Source organism: Pieris napi, chromosome 12, assembly GCF_905475465.1.
Source record: "Pieris napi chromosome 12, ilPieNapi1.2, whole genome shotgun sequence".
In the NCBI taxonomy this organism is placed as follows: domain Eukaryota; kingdom Metazoa; phylum Arthropoda; class Insecta; order Lepidoptera; family Pieridae; genus Pieris; species Pieris napi.
This window is the reverse complement of record NC_062245.1, coordinates 3,264,686-3,289,456: the sequence shown is the minus strand read 5'-3', so window position 1 is coordinate 3,289,456 and position 24,771 is coordinate 3,264,686. Positions and strand designations below refer to the sequence as shown.

Here is a 24,771-nt window from a genome sequence, read left to right as displayed (position 1 = left end):
ACAAACAGAACCATTGCATCTGTATTTTGTTAGTTTTGGCCTGTATCCAAATTAATTTGTAAGCTAATTACGCGTTGGTCACAACAAAATCTTATTGCGAAACCTTCATTGGGTTGATTAACCGATACTGAGTTTAAGAGTTGTTCGAGCTCTGCTCTTTGGCTCTCTGCCAAAATTCACCGAGTGTCAGAACAATGGACGCCTACTGGATTCTAACAAAATATATGCTAACGATTGTCATTCCTTTCGAATCCGCACGAAAATATTCATTAATTGCTTCGTGTTTCCACGACGAAATTAGCTGGCTCGAAGGACCAATTTTGCAGCGTTTACGATTTTATGTGTTTAGTTTTAGTCGAGATGTAAATTAAGTAAACTAGGACTAATTTAACACATGGGTTTACCACATACATAGTGCAGATTATAGTGAAGCACTTTTAGTTAGTGACTGCAAGCAAGCTGCAAACTTTTATCGGCCGATAAAAAAACAACGGGCAGTTAATGAGTATGAACATGTATGAATTTTACATGAGAGCGATTTGATATCGGCTGACAAATAATTTGGATGCGCTTCTCGACTGTCTTAAAACTGAACTATCGGCCAACTGCTTATACTTATTAAGCGGTGCGGAAGTTGAACGCGCACACTGCCGTTTAGTCGGCCGACTAAAGTCGTTAGGTACGTGCCTTGGTACAGTGTAGATGTGCCGTTGCGCTTATTTTTCAAGATGTCAGCACCACCCAGTTTCCAGTTATTTTGAAGAAGCAAAGTCAACAGTTAAGTTGGGCCAGTATGCGCGCTTTAAGCCCCACCTGCAGAAACTATCGGCAGATAAAAAAGTTTGTACTCAGGGCTCTTAAGGCCATATCCCAGCACGAATTGCTGGAGAGAGAGCTGGAGTAATAACAATTAGTTATGATAAACATAAAATTAATATAATTTTGTCAATTTTTTTTTATGAACTTTTTCTTACTTGGCTTGCGATAAAATATATCGTGTAAATTTCAAAATCATTTTCTATATACATTTTCGTCGTAAAATGAATTCAAATTGTAAAAAATTGGCTATGTTTGGATTTTGCGAAGTTATTTAAATCGTATACCTATCGATCTTTCAAAATGGATACATAAACTACTCAACTCCACTATATATTTTTTCCATTCTCCCGAATTCAAGAAACGATGACAAAAATGGAAAGAAACAATGTACTTTTTTAGAGTTAGGCGACCATATCGGTATAAGCTTAGTTTAAAAAAACATAAAATTCACTACTGCGAAAGAAAATATCATTGGAAAACGGCACGGCTGTCGGCTAAAGACAAATATGGCAAAGAAAACGGATACAGAATCCGAAGACCAAAGGTTCTAGAAACTAGTTTAATTATAATTTATGATATATAATAATTAGACTGTAACTTTGAACAATATTGATAACACAATTCAGATCTTGTTTATACTAAATCTAACACATGTCTCCCAAGTTTTAGAAGCCTCAACTTAGAAACTTTAGCACTGAGAAACTTTTAATGGGTATCGGGTTTTGACACAAATATTTTCCAGTATATATCTTATTAGATGTTTTAGTCAGGTATCGTGACTAAACGCATTCACAAAAGTCAGTATAAGATAGGTATTTAACAAAATAAATAAGCTTATAATTAGTTTTTATAAATATGAAGAGTTATTCCTTTTACTTGGATTTGATTGAAGACCTAATTTAAAAAAATATAAATTAAAAAGCTGCTGTTTTGCTCGACTTGGCGCGAGCACTCCGTAAACGAATAAATATAAACTAAATATAAAAATATTGTTTTTACTTTAACACCACTGAGCGTTTTTCAAGGCAGTTTTTGCCGCGAACCACCACTTTGTGGAACCAGCAGCCCACTGACGTATTTCCGAACCAATTCGACTTAGGGTCCTTCAAGAAAAGAGCGTACCAATTCATAAAAGGCCGGCAACGCACTCGCGAGCCCTTTGGCATTGAGAGTGTCCATGGGCGGCGGTATCACTTAACATCAGGTGAGCCTCGTGCCCGTTTGCCCCCTGTTCTATAAAAAAAAACACACACAGACAATAAACAGTGTTATAGATTGAAACTATTTTTCTCTAACTCTTCTAAGAGCTACGACTTAAGCTACTCACTAAACTTTATTTAAACATTCAAAGGATTACAAAAAAAAAATATATAAAACAAAAAAAACAATGAAGTGACAATTATTTAATCAATAACGCACGTCTACAACATTAATACAGTGTCGTTAAGATTTAGAAGATAGCTTTGTCTACACGGGAGGACTTTGCGCTTTGGAACGGATCATATTAAATTTATTCTAAAACTTCAAACATTATTAGTACTTAGGTACCCTAAAAGTGTGCATATCCAGCATATAAATTGGAAGGGTTTAAGCCCTTCGTTTATGCTCGTCACGATTTGACCCGCGTGAATGTACAGCTCGTCGTGGCTTTTATAAGTAACCCTTACTTTTCGGTGAAAACTATACCCTCTACCGAATATATAAAGTGTTATACCCTGATAGGTATTTTCTCTATAGAATATGCTAAATGAGAAAGTATTGATCGGTTTGTGCCTTCCATACGACTTTTGATTTATTAAATAATTTGTGAAACTTTATTCATCGGCAAACTCTTGATCTGTTCTTATTAATATAAGACTGTTTTGATCAAAATAACATGTTACCATGGCAACTGTGAGATTGAGGTGACTGTCAATTGTTTATGGAATTTATAGTTTAAAAAAATATTTGTAGTAAAAAACTTAAATTCACTTCTTTATTAACAAAAACATATTATTAGATAGATATTAGTCTTCTTTCATCACAGCGTTAATACTATTGAACAGCAAGACACGAATTACTAAACAGTGTTTATTACGATAAGTAGGTAGTTTATTGTATAAGATTGTTTCAGTCAGTAACTACCAGTAACTAGCTACTGAATTATTCCGAATAGCTAGTAATTTAAATTTAGAATTTTTCCTCATCCACGATTATCCCAAACTGTTACATTCAAAGCAAATTTCAATGAATTTAATAATTTATCTACGATTTGCTGGATTCATTTCCCTACGCTTGAGATTCAAACGGTTCCGGAAGTCAAGAGACGTAAAATATACTTTTACGTCGAACCGAGGTATTTTACTAAAAGGTTATTTGAAAAGATTAAAGCAGACGTCTGATGGGTCGTCATAAATAGACTGTCTTGTGGAAAATTCCATTTATCTCGGCATCTTGTTACTAAATAAACATCTTGAAACGTTTTGTATAAATTCGCTCAACATTTTAATCTATTTTATGATTTTGAACAGATCTTTTGTTCTACTTATATTTAAGTAATATAACATTAATTTGTAATATTTTTTACAGTAAGCATGCATCAGCTCAGGGGCGTTAGAACCCTAGCGAAAAAAAAACATCTTGAGGAACAGTTTCATCATCGGTCGTCAAGGCAGAATTCGAAATACCAAACGTATCACCTTGACGTCGTAAAGAGCATACTAATTCTTAAAAGGCCGGCAACGTACCTGCGAGGCATCTGGCAATGACTCTGGTGGTATCACTTAACAGGTAGGAGGCTGCCTGTTTGCCCCCTGTTACTTAAAAAAGCCAGCGGAAAAGAATTTTAGCTCCATGGTTTTTCTTAGTACACAACATTAAAATAATTTTTTCGTAAACCCAATCAACGTATAAACAAATCCACATTCATTGTAGCTTGCTTATGGTCTAAGATCCCGATATACAACGACCTTCACCGAGATGCTTATTTAATTAAACTTATTTTATATATAATTTAATACGTCAATAAATATAATCCATATGGGTTGCCTAGCAAATTTCAGTCCAGAGTATTTTAATTAATATTAAAAAAAAAAAAAATTTTAAACATTTAACCGGTATGATTATTAGATAAATTCTATACCAATCGAAAGTATGAAGCCCATAGAATATGCAAACGTTAGGTTGTTTTTAATCAATTAATTATTTATGTGTATATTTTTTATGTGACACTAAAGTATATATACATCTTTAGTAAAAAAGAAAGTTATAGTGATACATATATAATACTACCCTGATTAAAAGTATTGATTGAAAAAAATTAAAAAAGTTTACTACATGCAAATTATAAAAAAATATTTTTTTTTAAATATTAATTAAACATACTCTGAACTGAAATTTGCTAGGCAACCCATATGGATTATATTTATTGACATATTAAATTAAATATAAAACACGTTTCATTAAATAAGCATCTCGGTGAAGGTCGTTGTATATCGGGATCTTATACTATTAGTTAGAACTCATATGTTAAATAAATTTAAAAATTACAAAATATTTTCTGTTTCAAAAATTCCGTGCTTTAGGGATTAAGTGATGTCATGTTTCGTTTTACAAATAATGTCACGACACACGGGACAAACGAAAATATTTAAAAGCAACATTACATAATAAAAACACGATGAAAAATATTCGTTGTTTAATTTTATTGCGTTTTGTAGATTCGTTAAAAACATATTTTTTAGCCTTGTATGAAAACAGTTACCGAAATCAGATTTAAAATTTAAAACAGACAGCGTGAAAGCCTCTGTTTTCGAAGACCTGTCGATAAATTCTCTGTGTTTATACTATATAGAAGTCATTTCCATACTTTTTAACAGTCGATTAACGGCTGTGCATTAACATAAACATAAGATATAGACATAACATTTATTACATACGAAAAACACACAAAATAACAATACTCAAAGAAAAAATAAAATAAGACATCAAAAACAATAAAAATAAAAAAAATCCCTTTTTCATTCGGTTCGCTTCAAGTGTGCAATGTGTGTGTGCTGTGGTTGTAATTCGCTCTGGCTCAGCAGTATGCTGAGGAGCAGAAAGTTCCACAGCGCTGGTCATTCTGCCAGAGACCACAGCAGCTAGTTTGCGCCAACATATTATATTATATGTGCGCAATTAAATGGTACTTGAAAATCAATGACTAAATAACTACAAAGAAAAATTATTAACAAAACTTTATATATTTATATGTTCAACACTCGTAAATATGCATTTATGTTAAAGTATGATTTATTTAGTAAATACGCAAAGAAATATCAAACTCTCAAAGGAGCAAAGAGTTGTCAAAGTCTAGATTGAAACCTTTGAGATATCTGTATAAGTAACAGCAGATTTCTTAAACATCGAATATACAAAGACGCCCGCAGCGTTTTCACTCGCTAATAATGCGAAAAAGACTTTAATCATAAAACGAATTAGACATACATATATTAAAATATATTATTTAAAAATAATAATAATACGGTGGCGCTACAAATCTTTTTGGGTTTTGGTCGCAGATTACATCAGTTTCTTCGATATTATAGGCAAGTCGATAGTCAGTTTTCTGTGCCTGGCGCACAATTTCTGTGTGTAAGATCTTTTTACAGTTATAGTAAAAACATCAAAAACCCTATTGGTGTCCTGATTCGAACGTACTCAATGTTGTGAGTCGCACGTTTAGGCCGCTAGACCAACAAACACTCTAATGTCATTGATAGATAATAAATATCTAAATTACGTTCAATAACTCCTTGGTATGTACATTATGTAATGCGTTCTAATTATATTACTGATACCTAAAATAATACATAGAATACCTTTAAACATTTCATCCCAATAGCTAATGGAAATGATATCAAACCATTACCTGTTCTAACTACTAAATTTAAAGTAAACTCCTAAATTATTCCGACAAATGGCATGTAGGTTAATGGGGAAACCTTCACTCCCTAATCACACACTTGGTTGATCTCCAAAAGAACCAAAAAGCGCCCTGAAAATTGAACAACTTCTGACTTCCGCGTGTTAGTAAATTATGCGCAGTGAAGTTAGCGCTAAGCACATGCTGTTTAATTACTCCTACATACGCGAACATCGCACATAATGGTACATTTAAATAAAGAACAGTTTTGCCTTAGTAAGAGTGATAAAGATTGTACGATCTTTCGTATACGTTGTTGTGTTGAGTATAAAATATTATTAAATTAGAAATTGTGTCCTCTTCTATATTTCACGTGTTTAATGAGCATTTTAGATGATAATTTAAACCATCTATACAACCTTTTTACTCATTGCAAAACAGCGCGAACATACTTTCGAATTTCGAACTTCGAAGTATCAAAACCTTAAAAACGGTGGTGTCATTGAAATGAGTCTTCCGCCCCTGTTTATCACTTCGTATTATATAATCTATCCCGCTCGCACGTAGGGAGGCAATTGACCTATTTTCGGGTACAGTGCAATAATTTCACGAAGGGTGGACTAGATTCAACTGATGTACGACGTTGCACATCTTGCCACAACAGTAAACGACTTACTTGCTGAAGTTACAATGTTTGGAATAGGTTTATTTTATCTTCACGGAGTTAATTACAAAGTCGTATGAGAGGAATGTTATATAATGCGTGTCGTGTATAGGTCATCCGCCAGTGTCTTTAAAATTCTTTTACTTTGAATTTATTGTCATATTCGTAATATATTTTATGTAAATAATATTACTTACCAATTTATTTAAGTATTTATATATGTATATTTCATAATAACAATCAAGTAAACAGTATTAACAATTTTCTTAATCTACAAAGTAATAATAAAAATTATTAAAAAGAAAATCAAAACAAATTTTAAAAGTTTTGTCCCCGTGGCAGTGTACTTTTTACGCTGGCAGCATTTCCTGGTTGTATTGCGATACTTATTCGTTGAGCCAGGAAGTACCATCTCTGTGGTCACCGGTACTATCTACTAGGCGCCAACTTAAATCTTTAATAAGCGCCTGTGCACTTGAACCCCACGGCCCAAAACAAGAAAAAAATATTATTATGTATTTAAATTATAAATTGGAAAATGAAGTTTATATGAAAATATAGATAAAAATCCATATATTTGAATTTATTTGTGCAGATTTACAACCCAACCTAAGCTTCCTCGCATAGGATAAGCACTTTCCTAGGAAAGAAATCAATGTAACTGACTAACACCAATCTCTTGAATCAATTGAGCAATCATCAATCATAGACAAGTTTTCTTCTTAAGTTTATCTATGAATTGCGACGTTGCTATCTTGTGCCTAAGGGTTATGGATTGTTATACCAACGTAGTTACGACTTTATAAGTAAGAAACTAAGATCACCTTATTCGTAGCTTATTCTAAGCATAACTATTCCTAATATTAGGTTCGAATAAATAATTTTTTATTTCTACCACTGATGAAGTTTTTGGTTATACCTACTACACATTTAATTAATATAATTTAATTCTTTAGAAGATTTTAATGCAAACATTATTTAATTAATAAACTGTTTAAAATCGTATTTATTCTATATTTTTTAATTCGGTAACTAAACATGTGTGAGTTTAAATACAAAACAATATCAGACTATAAAAATGTGTTCGTGGAATCCACAGTGAAGCATAAATAAAGTCACATTGAAATAAAAATAAACTATGAAATAATTGTTTATCTTCAGTCTCCATCAGTAGGCCGAATTTAAAAGCAAGATTTTTAGAATAGATAAGCATGACGTCTACAAATATTTTAACATGCTAAGAATATTCTATATTATGGATTTGCGCTTGATAGAAATGAACAGGTGAGTTCGAAGTCAAAGATTTGACTGTTACTTATTTTTGATTTAAATTTCGAATGATCACAGAGCATTAAAATAGACAATAGAATACTTTCTTTTTTTTGGAATAAAGAATTAACAATTATTAATGATTTTCTTAATAGAAAAGTGCGTGCAGACTAAACAATTTGGGCAATTAAGAAATACACAATGTGTAATAGCTTCTTCATTGTTATAAGTCTGGTTAAAATTTTATTGATGTTTACATTGACGCTCTATATAATTTTATTTGTTTATTCAATTCTTTTTTAGGAATTCTGACCTATATTATAGAATCGATTAGAAAAATTGTATACCTAAACCTTCCTTATGAATCATTCTAGATTTTAATCTCAATAGACATACAGGTAGATGCGACAGGGGATTTTTTAATATAATATAAGTTAGACATATGTTGTCGCTGACTTAAAATTGTTTAGGCTAATGGAAGTCAAATATCTCAGCTTCAGGTAGCGTTGGTAAAAAACGTTTTCGTTCGACCGTTTTCCCTTAATAACCAAAAAAATCGGGTTAATAGCTTATGACACTCAAATAACAATAATACTCGTAATGGTAAAAGAACTTTCAAAATTTGTTTATATCTAATAAGGGATGCTGCTTACAACCTCATGAAATTTACCTCTTTATAATATAGACCACTGTCGTTTCGTGATTAACAATGAGTTCATACATATTACATCCTATGAATAATGAAAGGTAAATTCAATAAACAGGAAGAGTATTCCCATCAGAAGAAATATAATATAGGGAACGGTATTTTTCTAGCGTTTCGCAGAGCGTTGATCTATGCACGAGTGGGTTCCGATTGAATTTGAAGATCGAATATTCACCTCAGTTTCCTTATAATTGTTATTGAATGAATTCTTACGTTGTGAGACTCTCTTTCCAGAATCGTGAATTTATTAGATTCGACGCTTGTCAGCAGTCGTGTGTTATTATCTGTGTGATAATCACAATAATAAGCACAGATTATTTGAATTTATCAAATGATTTACGATAAACAATTTGAGTTCCGAAAAACAATAACTCCCGTTACTCAAGTTTGCGGTTTGCATCAAATCTATGTAAAAATTTGTTGAATTAAATTCCATATTCCGGGTCCGCGTGGCTTATTTAAACCATGGCACGTGACCAGAAATTCAAGGAGAAGCCCGCCCGCCCTGTCCGCAAAAAGTCCGGTATTATGTTGCAGCAATTGTGCCACTGGAGTTGTAATACCTAACACTACCACTTTATACCTTATATTCAACTATACCACCGTTGAGTAATTAGAATCATTAAATCATTTAAATGTATTTGACAACTAGATTTTTACGACCTCTTCAAAAATTATCGTTGTATTACTGAATTATACACCTCTTCTTCTTACTTCCACACTATCTATTGGTAAAATCATTCGGTAGTTTCTGAACTTATATCATTCATAGAGACAGACAAACGCTGCCGGGGACTTAATATGTAAAGAAGTCACATCCCCAGTCACAGTCATAACCCATACCTGGAGTATGGGGCAGATGGGTTGTTGTTATCATTAGCATTGTATGGTCATCATTAATCAGTCTTATCTGATTGTACTGACAGCTCAATGTTGAAAATTATGTACGCATCTTTTGTACCAAAAAAACATCGAACATATTAAGCCGTATTCTTTCGATAAATCTAGAATGAATAGAATGTTTTGGTTCCTGTAAATAACTTGTTATCTACCAAAAGTCCAAGAGTCGTAAACATGTATGTGTCCGTAAATTATACAAAAATCGGGGTAACAAAGCAATTTAGCACAATAAATCTCACACAAAATAATATTTTTTTCTGAATTCAGAGCGCACGTGTACTGCGGTTTGGCTAATGCGTTGTATTATCCACGTTTTAAATAAATCATTCGCATCGATACCACGGTTCCAGTTCACCGATTTTACTGCTAATGGATATATAGGTAGTAGGTTTCAAAGGAAATGCTATTTGGGTATAAAGCGGCGCTACAAATTCTTTAGGTCATGTCGATATATCTGCATCTACTCGTTCTTCTTTATAAAAACCTTCTTTGTATGTATCTTATTAAAAGAATGAAAAAAGAATTTCATTTCATTTTAACATGCACACACAACGAAGAACTAAATATAGGAAAGTACGTACGTTAAATTAATTTTGATATATTTATGGTTCTAATTACCTAACAGTACAATTCTTTATGGTTGCCATAAAGAGGAAATTGATAGGTGAAATACGGATTACTAGCGAAATGGAAGAAATAGTTCCCCGTGTGATATTGTTTGTGGAGAACCGGGTAATCCCGAATATCAAAGACAAATATTTCCTTTCTTAGAAGATATATATCAGCTCTGTAGTTCCACAGAATAATTTCTGCAAGTAAAAAGGCTAGAATATAAGTTTTTGTTTGTGGGCACAAAGACTTACTTGCCTGTTTGTTTTCCTATTGCCCAATTGCAGTCATTTGAAGTAAATATTAAGAAATACTAATTAATATATTACATAAACATAAATAAACAGAACAAAAAGAAATAATTCTTTCTTTTGTTCGTTCTGTATTTTTTGCAATAATGCACTCGATAAGTAATTGTAAAGACAACAAACTGAATTGTTTATGGCAAATAAATTCAAGTTTGGCTATAATTTATCACTTCGGATGATACAGCGCAGTATCTTAGAAGTGACATAAATCATTTGCCTAGTGCACAACCAGAACCCACTGTTCGCTGAAAACAAGGTAACAGCAATAATTCATTAAATTCTTGATATTTCCGATATAATGCGTTCGATTGTTTTGGAATTATATTTATTAATCAATAAGGAAACACGACAGACACATCACAAATACAATATATGTAAAAAGAAACATTAAGTAATAATTATAGAAATGTCCTTAAATTCTTTCACAGATAAGATTTTTTTTTTAAATAAAGAATCTAAAACGTGAACACAGCCATTACATAAGCAAAAGGCAAAACAATTACAACAACGATTTCAAAATGCGCTTGAAAGCAGTATTCGAAATATAATTAAAACAATCAGCACTTTTATCAAATCAAAAAAAAATCTAAATGTACATTTACTTCTAATTTCCAGATCTAGGGCGTAGAGCGGATGAAAAGAAGCCAGAGTTTAGAAATGTGGAATATTATTTGCAAAAAGGTTCCAAACATTTACTAAAGGAAAAAATAAATTAAAATACTTTTAACTAAGTACCTAATACCTACTCGTAATTCGGCTGTGTTGTGCGATCGTGTTTAAATGAGAGTATGTACGTAAAGGTACTAATTGTTTATGAATGCTCTTAAGTATTAGTCGCAGTAAGCTCAATGAAGTTTTAAATAAGTAATGAGAAAGGCAATGTTAATTGAGATAATTGACGCTTCTATTGTTTCTGATTGGTCTAAAAGGTCGGATCGTGTCGCGGGTCTCTGATTGGACGAGAGTATTGTTGACCAATCACAATCAAACGAAACGCGACGTTGTTTTGGTTTTGTTGTACATTCACGGCCTCTATTTTTGAAAGAATGGTATAAAATGTTTTTGTGTTAGTATTATAACATATTAAAAAGCTATCTCCTATAAAGTAACGAAGATTAGAACTCATTAAATATTCAACCGCTGTTAACTAGAGTTCAAATGCTTCTTAATTATTTTAACAAAATAATGGCTTCAACTTAAAAAGTGTTAATTTTCTTTTCTTTTAAATTTAGAATTATGTTACGCCAGATATAAATTACCTATATAAAACGTATAAGGTAATAGATAACCAGTGGCAGTACAACCTTTTAGGTTTGGGCCTCAGATTTCTATTTCAGTCTCGTGATCATTTCTAATAGGCAAGTAGGTGTTCTTCTTCTGTGCCGTCGGCTTATTGGGTCTAAGGCAAGCAGGTTTCCTCACGAGGTTTACCTTCACCGTAGCAAGTGTTAAATGCGCACATAGACACTAAGTAAATAGGTGCACAGCAGGTTCGAAACCTTTGACCTCAGACGTATGAGAGTCGTACACTGAAGCTAAAATACTCAATAACACAATTATATATTCATTGATATTATATTTAGTAACCGCACTTATTTCGTAAATACATATATAATCGTATCGAGTAATGTAGCCAGCATATATTTAGTTCATTTCAGAACTAGTTCAGTCCAATTTCATACACTCAACTAAAGTACTCGTTCGTCTCTTTTCGTCAAATTGTGTTTAGAAAGAGACAGAAGAATACTTTAGTTGAGACTGTGCAATTGGCTTGTTTTATGTTTTAATTATGGAGGAAATGTCTACGACAAATCGTCGTGTGAACGTCGTCAATAAATCTATAATAATAATAAAACTCGTTTATTTCCAATCTTTACAAAAGTGTATATTGGTTATATGAATTGTTTTTGTTTGTTACTCAGTATCCTATCTTCCTTCTGTATCATTGATCGGGACCTCTTCACGGGTAAAGGCCAGCTTTTTCCAAATATCCATGACTTTCTTTCTCCATTCGCTTCCTGCTAACGCTCATATATCTTCTATCGATACGTGCGCATTGGAATCTATTTACGATAGTTTTTGTTTGAAGGACAGCACTTTTAAGGACTATTTGAACGCCTGAGTATAACAAAAGATACATAAAGCCTGTGGCCTACATAATAAGCTATTTCGGGTAAAATACAGTTTTCCAAATAAAGAACGAATTAAAGGAATTCTTACTTCTATCTATTTACGCATGGAATCATCTTCAGAATATATATAGGTCATCGGCCTTGATCCTTTGCGATGAAAAGATTATTTTATCTCTACCATCAAAAATAGATTTGATTTAATATTCTTATTACCATTCAGTGAATTCATTTAATGAAAACTGACATCCGTCGTAATATTTTCTTTGAGAAATACAACGAAATTGTGAAAGACAGATCAGAGGCGCGAGGGCTTGAGCAATCGCTGTTTTACGGGCGAAACAAGCGCTCATTTTAATATTTCCAACTTTCCCCAACCATAGAGTCATTAGGGGACCGAGAAAGCACGAGGAAAGTGGGACAGGATGAAGGATCTCCCCTTAAAGCCTCTCCAGTCTATTGTTATATTTTTGTGCCCGCCCCGAGCTCTTTGCTTCGTAATGTGTATTTACAGAATTTGCTCGGACGTAATTTTTATGAAAAGATCACTGATTTATTTGACGTTGATTGGGAGAAACCTTAATTCTGTGAGTACTTTTTATTCTCAAATTAATAACACAATTTAATAGGTTTAAAATTTTGTCAAATCTCATCATGGCCAATTAGCATTTTGTAATACGGACTATTTGAAAATATAATATATTTATCTAAATAATAGTAGTGTATTGATATATATTTTAAGTATAAAATAGATAAAACTTATAACATCAAATACGTGTCTATATAGACTACCACTCATACCATTCAGTCGAATTGATAATCTTCTACATTTTTGAAATCGTTAGGAATTTGGGTAAAACGTAGCGAGGACAACCTACTAAAAATCGAGCTATGCCATCTAGAAATCGAGCGAGTCCGCTTTAAAATACCAGTTTTATTAAAATACAGATTAGATTAATATAGTTTATGTATACTGACTGAACTGAACTGAAAGACTTTTTAAAAAACTACTTTTATTAAAATATGAATAACATTTAGTTTCATTTATTTATAATCTCTTAATTGAGGATTCAGGCTGTAATATGTCAACGTCAATAATAAATCAATTTATGAATGGCGCCAAACTGGAGACATGCTATTGAGTATAGACTACAGATTTCTGCGTACCCTACCAAGGATACTCTATGGTTGACGTTAATAAATATTATAGCACTGTTTTGAGATATTGATGTTTTTTCTATATTCTGTGTACACTGTACATAATATGTGTATAATAGATATATATGTCGTTACATAATCATTTTCGTAATTAAAATATTACAGTACTAAAATATATATATTTAACTACAGATATAAATCACTAGTAAGAAATTCAACTAACGTTCCTTTTAAAGTTGTACAGTGCGGATAGAAAAATAGGGTTGGTGAAAAATTAGCATAGCGGTACGCACCGGGACCTCGACAATAAATCAGCTCGTGTCAAACCGAGTCGAACTCGCCAGAAATAAATTACCAGTGAGTCTGCTTTATTTTACAGAAATTTTTGTGCATGGTAACACCACGAATGAAAAAAGCATTACTATAAAAATCAGTACTTTAATTCCGTATTCGGTACAAATTTATCTTTAAAACTCCTGATTTGTTGAGTTTGTTAGCGAGTCTCTGAGTTAAGGAAATATATATAAGGAAACACAATATCTGGTCAATGTACTGGCCCGATAATTAACCAAAACAAACTTTACTATGGAAATACTTACTTAAATATATCCTAAAAAGAGAACGGGACTTCACAGCAATATTCATAAACATGAGTATGTAATAAATTATAATACCTACAATTAAATAAAAGTTTTAACCTCAGTAAAACTATGTTACCCATTCGCCGCCTAATTTGCAATAACTTATAATTTAAAAATACCGATATAATATTGATTAAAAGAGAGTGTATGTATATGGCGCTCTCGCGTACCGATAACTCTGTTGTCAAACTCGTATGTCAAACACATCTGTCAAATTCATCATGCAATTGTAATGTGTATATGTAATTTCAAGATTACTAAGAAGAATTTACAGTGTGCTCGCATTAACTGAAATTTCCTTTCATTTAAATTTAAATGATGTGGTTTTATTAAGGTACTACGTCAATTGAGAAATATCAACGACCTTTGTATCTATTTATTTGTATAAAACTCAGTGTTGGCCTTGGCCTGCGCCGGCACTACCAAATCAAACTTCCAATATCAAATCTTCAACTTCCAGGGGATTCTTTGTTAACAACATTTGGTTTTGTAATTTTTATAAAACCTGTTAGCTTCCTAAAAAACGATTATGCGTTTCGATCAATAGTGATTGGTCCACATCATTTCTAGTCCATAACGCGTTGATACGCGACATGATTTTACGTCCGTTAGACTAATCACAATTGCGTATATCGTGTTACATTCTCACTCTTGCACTTTGATACATTACAACAATTGGTATCGGTTTTACAGATTAACACTGCTGACCGTATTACCTAACTATGCACTTCATCGCGTTTAAGTGTATTTAACTCGTAATAGAGACAGTTATAGTGAGATATAACATGAAATCGTACCACAATAATGAAAATGTAGATTAGTAGACACGCCGCACTGCGTCAACCAAGTTCTTTTGTATATTATTTCCTGAGCTTTAACTTTGTTTAATTAAACACTTTCATGCAACAATGTTGTGGATATTAAATGGCGTATCTTGAACTTTTTCAAATTACTTTCATAAATTATTTATTTGAGAAATTTATAAATTAGCCCCAACCGGCGCATCGTTCTCTAACTTGAGGTAGTGCGTTCTTACACCGTCTGTTCAGGAAACCAGCAGTATGCTATTTAACAGTATGAAAACTAAAGTGTTTTTGAGAGTAATCCTTATAAAAAGTTTTAAAGTAAAATAAATTGTAAATAATCAAAAAATTTCTGAACAAAACACTCGCATTACACAAAACGGTCTCATAGTAGTCTAATCGACGATGCATGCTTATAAATTATATATTCGCCTGTCGAATCCCAATACTGTCTTGGAATTAGATTTTGTCGGAGACTGATTTTGACTTAACTGCGACGCCTTCCTTAGAGAGTTCGGGCTTAGGTTCTTGAAAGTATGAATGTTTCATTTGAATAATCTTAAAACATTAATACAACAGAATTAAAAATACAATTTTTTTAGGTTCTATTAATAATCTGAAATGGTTTTTAATCTTGTCAAACAGCCCATTATACGATTAACTCATGGCGTGTGTCAGATTCGATCAACTACTTATATTTGAAGAAAAATTATCAAGGAAACAAATACAGCCACTATCAAGGTTATTGGCTGTATTTGGTTTACACGCAACTGCTGCAATGGTATGTCCCCGTTGCTCTTGGCAGAAAAATGTCAACTACTACATTTATTGGCACGCATAAAATGCATGAAAATTCTGTGCACCACGAATTGATGAGAAAAGTATAAAATCCGAAAAGTTTTCGCATCGCGCCTCGGGCGCCGCTAACATCAAAAACGTTATTTGTACACATCAAAAACGGACTAAAAAGCTATTCATAGCTTTTTAGTCCGTATACAGAGACTATTTGACTTTTAATTTTCACGAATAATGTGCAGTCACAATAAAAATTTCAAAACTATACATTTCATGTACACAATGCTTCATAAAGTTCAACCTGTCCTGAATGAGTTTGTTTCCGTATGAAACAAAATAAAAAGTCGAAATACCACAACACATTTTTATATTTTAATGAATGAATGGTACGGCCATTACTTTCTTAGGGGTTCCATAACCAAATTGCGCCTAATCGTAGATTATTATTTATAATTACACATATTTAATCCCAATTAGTTAACGGCTGATTCGAGGAATCAGGAAAAGTATATTTACCTTATGATTAGGTGGTTATTTAAGTTATTTAACCTTTGGTAACTATTTATATTAACTGTATAGCTTTAAAAAAAACATAGTTTTGCCGCATGTGAACCCGAGAACCTAAAAACTTTCAGAAACCTCTAACGTGTTCGTTTAGTTGTATGATTTAATAATATGACTTCTGACATAATAGGAACATACTTGACTCTTAAAGTCGGTAAAAATAAACAGAACTTTTTGATGTTGTTTATAAATGACTACTTTGAGGCATAGTAAGGCTTTAAGCTCTGAGATCCTTAGATTGATTTCCAGAAAAAGTAATTGTTCTTGGTAAGAAGTTCCCGAAGTTCGTTCACAAAAACGTTTTGCAAAAACGTTTGCAGTTACCTAGAAAAACGTTCGTAATTAAGTACCATATATTTATTAGTATTTTGAAATAAACTTTCTTCGCAAAAATGTTCTCTCACTATGTAATATGTATAATTAAATATTTTATATAATATATATAAGTAATAATTATATAATAAAAAATAAAAAAATTAATATATAATTAAATATGGATCGTTTTTAACATGAATTATCTACAAAATGTTTCATCAATATTCTATGTACTATCAATCAGCAAATACCATTTTCGGTTTTCCTTATGTACGGGATGCCCCAAATAACGTTACTATTATGGAGGCATTTATCCTGATTGATTAAGTAATTGCACTTCTTTATTGATATTTGTGCTAATCAACGGATAAATGAAAATTTACTTTTGTTCAACCAAAACACGATTTTGGTTTTGCAATACATAGATTTAAATTTTGATTCAATACTATGCTAGTAATGGAAATGACGCAGGTGCATTGTTCGGGAATCTGCTTTAATAATATTTTTATAGTAATCAGTGTTTTGTGCCTACTAACACTAACGAACTAAACCTAGAACCTAGGATTTGCTCTTTACGGAGCTAACGGGCAGAAGGCTCACCTGATGTTAAGTGAAAAACACTCAGTTGTGGTACGACGGACGTCGAGGTGATACGGGTGTAACTGTGTATTCTGCCTCTTACCATGAAACTCAGCTAATCCGAACAACTCCTCTGAACACTCCCCATGGTAAATGCGGTAGGAAATGCTGAGTGACCCCACATCTCTTCGTAACGACGTGGTCGTCGACGATTTGAACCGCACTTCGTTGAATACAGTCAAGTGAAAGGAGCTGGTTCTGGGGCGGGAGCTCCCCAGCGGTGAGAACAGTACCTATGTGGGGTCGAATTTGTATTTGGGGTCGGAACGAAGCACCGTCATGCCTTGTACGTCAAACCAAAGACAAATCGTTGCGTTTTGTGATTAGACAAACGGAATGACGTTTCATGACGCGTATCGTTACGATTTGGGCTAGATTATCTATTGACCTAAATTAAAAGGAAACGATAGCACGTCACGTCTTCCGTTTACACTCTAACTCACGAACAATGTTTATATCATACCTCTTGTGTTTTTGAAATCGTCATTATTTACGTAAAACACAAACATAAATTGAATCTATTGCGTAAAGACTAGTTTCTATAGATTTATACTAATTATAAACACTGTAGGACAAAGTTTCGCTAAGGTAACAATCTTTAACTTCTGCAAAAGACTCTTTCGCAAGCTTTCCGAGTTCTAGGTAGTTTGACGTAGAAATAAGTAAGAAAAACAGACATATTTTAAATTAAACTGAGAGTTACAATTATTTAATTAATCATTTAGACAACGTTTATAAAAAATACATCCAGCTATCTACCGCTTTTTGGCATTTACAAAACCAGTTGCACAACCAAGGCCTCTGATTTGTGTACTAGACTCTTGATCTTTTATTTCTTTATAGACAAGTAGCGATCAGCCTTCCTCCATGCCTTACATAACATTTCCATAACACATTATAATTTTTGATATATTTCCTGTTTATTTTACAGGCGATCATTGATCAAGTTTCTCGTATCTATTTTTGGTTCCAGACATATCGGTCACTTCACGAAACCCTATACCGTATGAACAAGTGTTAATTACGTACATTAAAAGTTGAAACGCACGAAAAAGATTTGAGTTCAAGCACTAAGTATGACTTTCATATGTCAAATCTAATACGTTTTTGGTCAAACGAGAGTCGTACATAGCGTTTATTCACGACAAATACGCCATTAAATATGCTTATAACATAATTATTATACATACAATGCATTACATGAGCTAAATAAAACTAACACCTGGCGTTTTTTAAAGCACTTTCTGCCGCGCATCATCTCTTTGTGAAACCAGCTGCCAGGCCTTCAAGAAAAGAGCGTACCCTAAAAGATCGGCAACACTCCCGCTATCCCCAGCGTTGGAGGTGTCCATGTGCGGCGGTTATCACTTTATTTACAGTGACCCACCAGCTCGTTTTCCTACTGCCCCATAAAAATGTTTTTATTAAATTAATAATATTATTCTATTGCAAGTGACCTGTGCAATTTCGATCGTATACGGCAATGATATTGTTTTAATCTTAATTGGATTTAGCCATTATAATCCTGTAAATACATTATTAGTCAATCCGTACATTTCCTACGTAGACAATAGAAGGTCGTCTTATGTATCATGGCGATAGAATCCGGCTTGGCAGTAGCCATCTGCAGATTTGGCTCTTCGACAAGTTGTGCGGCTACCACCGAGACTAAAATATTCGAATGACAAATTTAAAATGTATTGTTTTTAGGACTCAATCTTAATTTATTAGTTTATAACCGGCTACGAACGGGCTATAATAAATATTAGTTATTTGAACTTGAGCCCTAGACAACAACGCTTTGCGAATAGCGTGAGCCACAATCGAATTTTTATAATGGTCACGTTATCTATCGTGAGATAATGTCTATACGATTTCAAATTATTGCGGGTTACGCATGTTACAATGTATGTTATTTAAGGCCCATATTTATTGGTACGCTTAGGCCGTTTAATATTTCGATGGTATTGTATTGTGGAAGTATATTAAACGTGTTAAACTAATGACGCACTGACTCCTGAATAAAAAAACAATCTATTAAATATTACGATTAATTAATAACATCTTAGTACGAAATGGCAGGTAATTTGCGTTGAAATTATTAACGCTCAGTTGGCTTTTGAAGAGCGAGCAATTTTATTGTCCGTCACTAACGCTCGTTTGCATTATTCCTCGGGAAAACTTCTACCAGAATGTATCTATAGATACGAAGTCACGTAATCCCAAGTAAAGTAAGAAGACACATTATGTTCGCACGTCCACTTGATTGTTTTTCTTAGTAGTAAAGTGGCTTAACTATGTTGAAATACTTTATTACTTAGCCCTCTTCTCTGTTCAGCATGTGGTAGACTAATTTTTTATCAAAGTTTGAATCCGCCCATTTGGCAGGAAATGCGTGTCTATTTGTGCTATTCGAGAATGACATTTGACTCACGTTGTAAATTTTATTAGAATATCTTAAATAACATATATATACATTTATAAATAGGGTATTTGTAATCATTTCTTTTTAGAATTCTGTGAATCATAGCCAATAGAGGTAACACATATATTGTCTCCGGAAAATGTAAAAACTATTTGTATAACACTCGTACACCTGCTCGGAAATAAGTCATAGCTTTTTTGACAATGAGGTAGAACTAACGTCAATGTCGTCGTCATCGAGAGCTAGTTACAAAGTTGTATAATTCTAAAATGACAGTTCGTGTCGACAAATTTTCATACAAATTTAGTTCTCGACTTTCTGCATACACTACTGTTAAGACATCTTGACTAAGCCCCCTGAGCAGGAAGAAAAATGAAAATGCATTGTTAAGGTGGTGTTTTTTTTGTCACTCGGCAAAAAAGTTTTTATCTCCGAGTACGCAATGACGACACTTGAAGAAACAAAAATTAATAAAAAAATAAAACGCTTTTTTTTCCAATTTAGTTATGATTTCGAGATTTTTTTTCTTTTTTTGTATGTATACTACATATACAAATAGTTTCTCTCCTCCATAACGTATAAAACAACATTTTGTTATCTGCAGGTAAATGAAACAACGTCAGTACCTACGTCTTACAGCGTTATATTCAGGAATATTTGTATTATTTCGTTACCACAAAACGCTTTTGATACATAGGTGAATTTGCAACCATTGGCCAATCCGTTAAAATGTCAGTACAGTTTTATAATGTCAAACAAACAATTACGGAAAATTTTATTCGATAAAGGTGTTGAGTAACAAATATTTTTTTGAGAAACTGTTCCATTGATTACCTTTATAGAATTTTCCTTAAAAATCTGGCCATAGTTGTGTCGGGCTGCTGTTTTTGTAAAAATCGTGTCCCTTTAGGTAAATATTTTTGCGACGCTTTTTAAGTTGCTGGCAGAAATGCCCGGAGACTTTTGTCCCTTTTGAACCTTTGTGAATAGTAAATGTGAACAAGAGAATAAACAAGTTTAATGTAATAATTTAAGCAATTATGCTATACATTAGTATATCGAGGATAAATTATGTTGTTGATTTTCACTTTAGTATGTTCGTAGTGGGCTATTTGACATTACGTTAGATATTGTTATTAAGACTAATCTGTATAAATAAATAATCATTAATTTACCATAAACCCAAATATAATGATTTTTATACGTCAGTCACTTTAAAAACAGTCACAGATTAGTCGTATCTTAGCATACTTGTAAATAATATATATTCGTCTGTCTAATCCTAATACTGACCTGGACTTTATTTCGTCGGAGACTGATTTTGATGTATTGTGTCATTTATGAATTATTATTACACATAATTACGCATGATATTTGTTTTCGTCATTACAGCCATGGTACGTCATAGTTACTGGTGCGACGCCATCTTGCCCAAATAACGTTTTGCGTCAGTAATAAATATTCTGAAATGGTTTTTTAAATGCTTTCAAATGATTTCCAAGCTATTATATGTACAATTTCTTCAAAAAAATTAGCACAGCCGCATTCAGACGCACACATTGAGTTGTTACGTTTACGAAACAATTTAGAAAAGCTTGATACAATACATATTATTCATACTTTAACCTAAACTAATTTATACATCAATTTACCAACCTCTTTCTTCGCGTTTTTTGTTGGTTAAAAGTTTGTAGAATTTCACTGTTCTTAATAATTACAATCAAATATAATTTAGAATGACTCCGCCATAATGGAATTCGGTTGTTGTTACCATTCATTTGTTTTTTTTTCTATTAAATTGTTTTTACGCTGAAAAAGTACTAAGCACTAACAGTGTAATAGGAATGATTTAGTATTTTTATTCGTCGATAGATATGAAATTAATAATCATTCAAAAGTTTTAACTATCATTAAGTGGTTATTATTTCGGATCGGTGCGGTTTACCGCGATGCATATACATACATAGATAATTGCAACATGTTCACCGACTAATTAACATATCTGTAATGCGAGAGAAGCCTTAATTGAGGCTTTATTCATTATTAGTACGTAATGTGTTTTACGTTTTTATATAATTTATTAGGTGGCAAAGCTTTAAATACATAAAGCAAAATAAAGCGATGGAGTTTTTAACGTGATTAATAATAATTTTGTCCTCTCTCGAAAAAAATTGTCTAATGTTGTCTTTTATGTAAATACTCCTTTGTTAAAAAGAAATGAATCGATACTCTGAATAAGGAAGTACATTTTTCTGTAGTCTGTCGTAACTCCTCTGTTATAAGTACGTCTTGTATATGTCTACTCAGACCTATACAAAAAAGTGTATCTATAACAAATAAGACTGTTTAAAAAATAGTTATGCTTTATTAAATATGATACAATAATTATTTGCCAATATATATTGTGTTGCTAAGTTATTAAAAATTAACTAAATCTAAGACAATGGGGTGAGTCACGTTTTATCTATGAAGACAATGTTCATAAACTTTTTTTTAGTGTTATATTTGGAACATAGGCGTCGTCAATACGGAAAAGAATAATAATTTATTGAATATAAAGGTCCGGAATTACGGACCTCATTCTCTCTACAAACTATTGGCCTAAATAACTGAGCTTTTGTTTTTTTCTTTGAACTTTAACTACTTAATTTCGATTGTGCTTTCGTTCAAAATCCATAGAACTTTTAACTCACAAGTCCAAAAAAAATTATAATAATAATTTTGAGAAAATTGGGAGCACATTATATGAAAATTCATCTAGACATTTAAAAGTTTTTCCTTGTGGTTTCACAGTTCTTGACTCTCGAATTTAGGCGAAGCAAAGGATGTATTGTCTGAGACAGGATAGGAAGGGCGATATAAAATATGTGGCGCCAGCCCTACATATGGGCATATAAATGTTTTTATTTGTATTCGTTTTAGGAATCCTTCATAAATGACTTCAGCAGAACACTTGCGGCAACAGAAGACGTGTATGGAAAACTTACGGTCGTGTTGCCTGCTTTTTAAAATAAAATTCATTATAATATGTATTTGAATTTTATTGTTGTTTGTTAAATGTATATAGGTTTTAAATGTGTACATATAATGTGATAATAGGAATAATGTAGTTTGTCTGTATAAAAATAAAGTAATTTGAAATCCTTTTATTATTGACTAGAGCATCGTGATTATAAAATGATTTATCATATATTATATTTACATATATATTATATTATTTTGTAAATTAAATCGTCATGAGCTTTTTTATATGTATCTACAGATGCACCTTAAGATATACATAAATAGGCCTCGTAGTAATGTGTGAGAAAAGCCTTTTTTCAGTAACATGCCGACATAACGTGTTTATCAACATGTAATACTAATACTAATAATAATATCGTCACATTTAAAGCGGAAAGAAAACAAAAGCTCATTTTACAGACCAACACGCCATGAAAAGCTTATTAGATAAACTTACCTTATAATTTAATACATAAAGCTCGGGTACGCGACAAACTGTCACATGTTTAGCAAAACCAAGTTTATTAAATCTTGAGTCACTTATTCACAACCGGAAGAATTCTAACAGAATTGTTCTTCAGACACAACCATTAAAATTTAAATAATACTAAAATTAGCGCCTGGTCAAAAGACATTAACAGCATGTTAAATACAACGAGAAAGTACAACCCAACTTTTATTGATAAGTCTGTAAAACTGTCCGATTTCTTTATCACAACCTTGACTGAGTCTAAATAAACATTCTACATTCTCACTACTAGTACTCACAACACTGAAGAGGTAAACAGTAAAAATCCAATGCTTACATCATGCCGCATTAACAACACAAAAGTCCAAAATATTAGGTTTATTTTATTGGCACAACAGTTTGTTTAAAACCGCACTACATCGTATCCGACGATTTGTGAATTTCGTATTAATACACGATTCGCGCGCGGAGAGGTGAACGATGGCGCCGAATGTCAGGTAAAATCGGAACTGTCAGTGAAACTGTGCTTTCAGTTTTCGGATACGACGTGTGTTCCTCGTACTGTTTGTGCTGGGTTACTACAGGCACGCGTTCTACTGCAACCGCTGAAAAGCGAAACCTGTTGAAATAGGACAGCGGCCTGGGAGAAAGCGGGACGAATGTACGTTTTACGTTGCCGTTCAGTTTCAGGCGCTTATTTTGTTCCGAGCACGTGTGTGCGTGAAAAGCTGCGTAGCGACGATCGTGAATTGGTGTTAGTGAGTTGTGGAAAACTCTGTTAGGGCGCTTTCATAGAGTGTGTTTTGAAGCTTTGTCCTTCAAACAATTTTTTATTAACTTGAAATTGTTTGAAAGATTTTTGTTTATGAAAAATAATAAGTTGTAAAGTCAGTCAGACGTGAATGATGCTCCAATAAGCTTTTCGTCGCTACTTATTTCTTTGATATGTTTTGCCTAAAAATTGTTCGGTGAATTGAATCGAAAATTTTCAAAGCTTTATTTGTTCTTCTTCTTCTTGAAATGTAAAAGCTCTAAGCGCTGTGTTTATTATAGCTTCTTATATCAAATGATAAAACAAGGATAAATGTAAACAAATGGACAATAGGGCAAGTGCATAAATCAATTAAGTGTCATCTGGTCCAATGTAAACATTAGGTCAGAGTTCGCACGGAGTAATCAAATAGCACGCACCTTGGTACAAAGCTGTAAGACGAGATACGACGCGAGAGAGGTGACAATACGCAACGTGGTGCGCACGCAGCGTTCGATACACCCCAACACCCCCTAAGCCCCTGAAACCTCCTCCCTGTGCCCCCCAACCCACCCCCTTACAAATCTATACAGTGGAAGACCGCCTCTGACAGCTAGCTCCAATGTAACGATGTACCCTTCATTATATTAGGAATCAATCGCCAAATGGGCTCGGACGCTCATTGCCCTATTTTTCAAGGGCAATTTTTTTTTTTATTGTTTATTTAAATCAATGTTTAATTCCTTTTGTTTATAACTGTTAAAGTAAGGGCATACAGTTGTCGATATTTATCTACACATATAAAATGGTTCATAAATATTGGTACTGTCGGGCAGAAAAACGTATAACATCACACAAGCATTTTACATACTTTTCTCGGTCTTAGCCCTTCGCATAAAATCTAGAAAATTATCAATAG

The 24,771-nt window shown here is 32.8% G+C and overlaps 1 protein-coding gene across 5 annotated transcripts in view; it reads right to left on the bottom strand.

Annotated features, from left to right (window-relative positions):
- Positions 1-23,840, bottom strand: part of LOC125054812 — a 231,412-nt gene extending 207,572 nt beyond the window's left edge. For 2 of the 5 annotated variants that reach the window (XM_047656922.1, XM_047656926.1), the window contains exon 1: positions 23,090-23,835. The gene's annotated coding sequence lies outside the window, so the exon portion shown is untranslated. Of the gene's footprint in view, positions 1-23,089 lie in introns of all 5 variants that reach the window. The other 3 variants (XM_047656924.1, XM_047656925.1, XM_047656927.1) reach the window with 3 other exon arrangements.
- Positions 23,841-24,771: the final 931 nt, after the last annotated feature.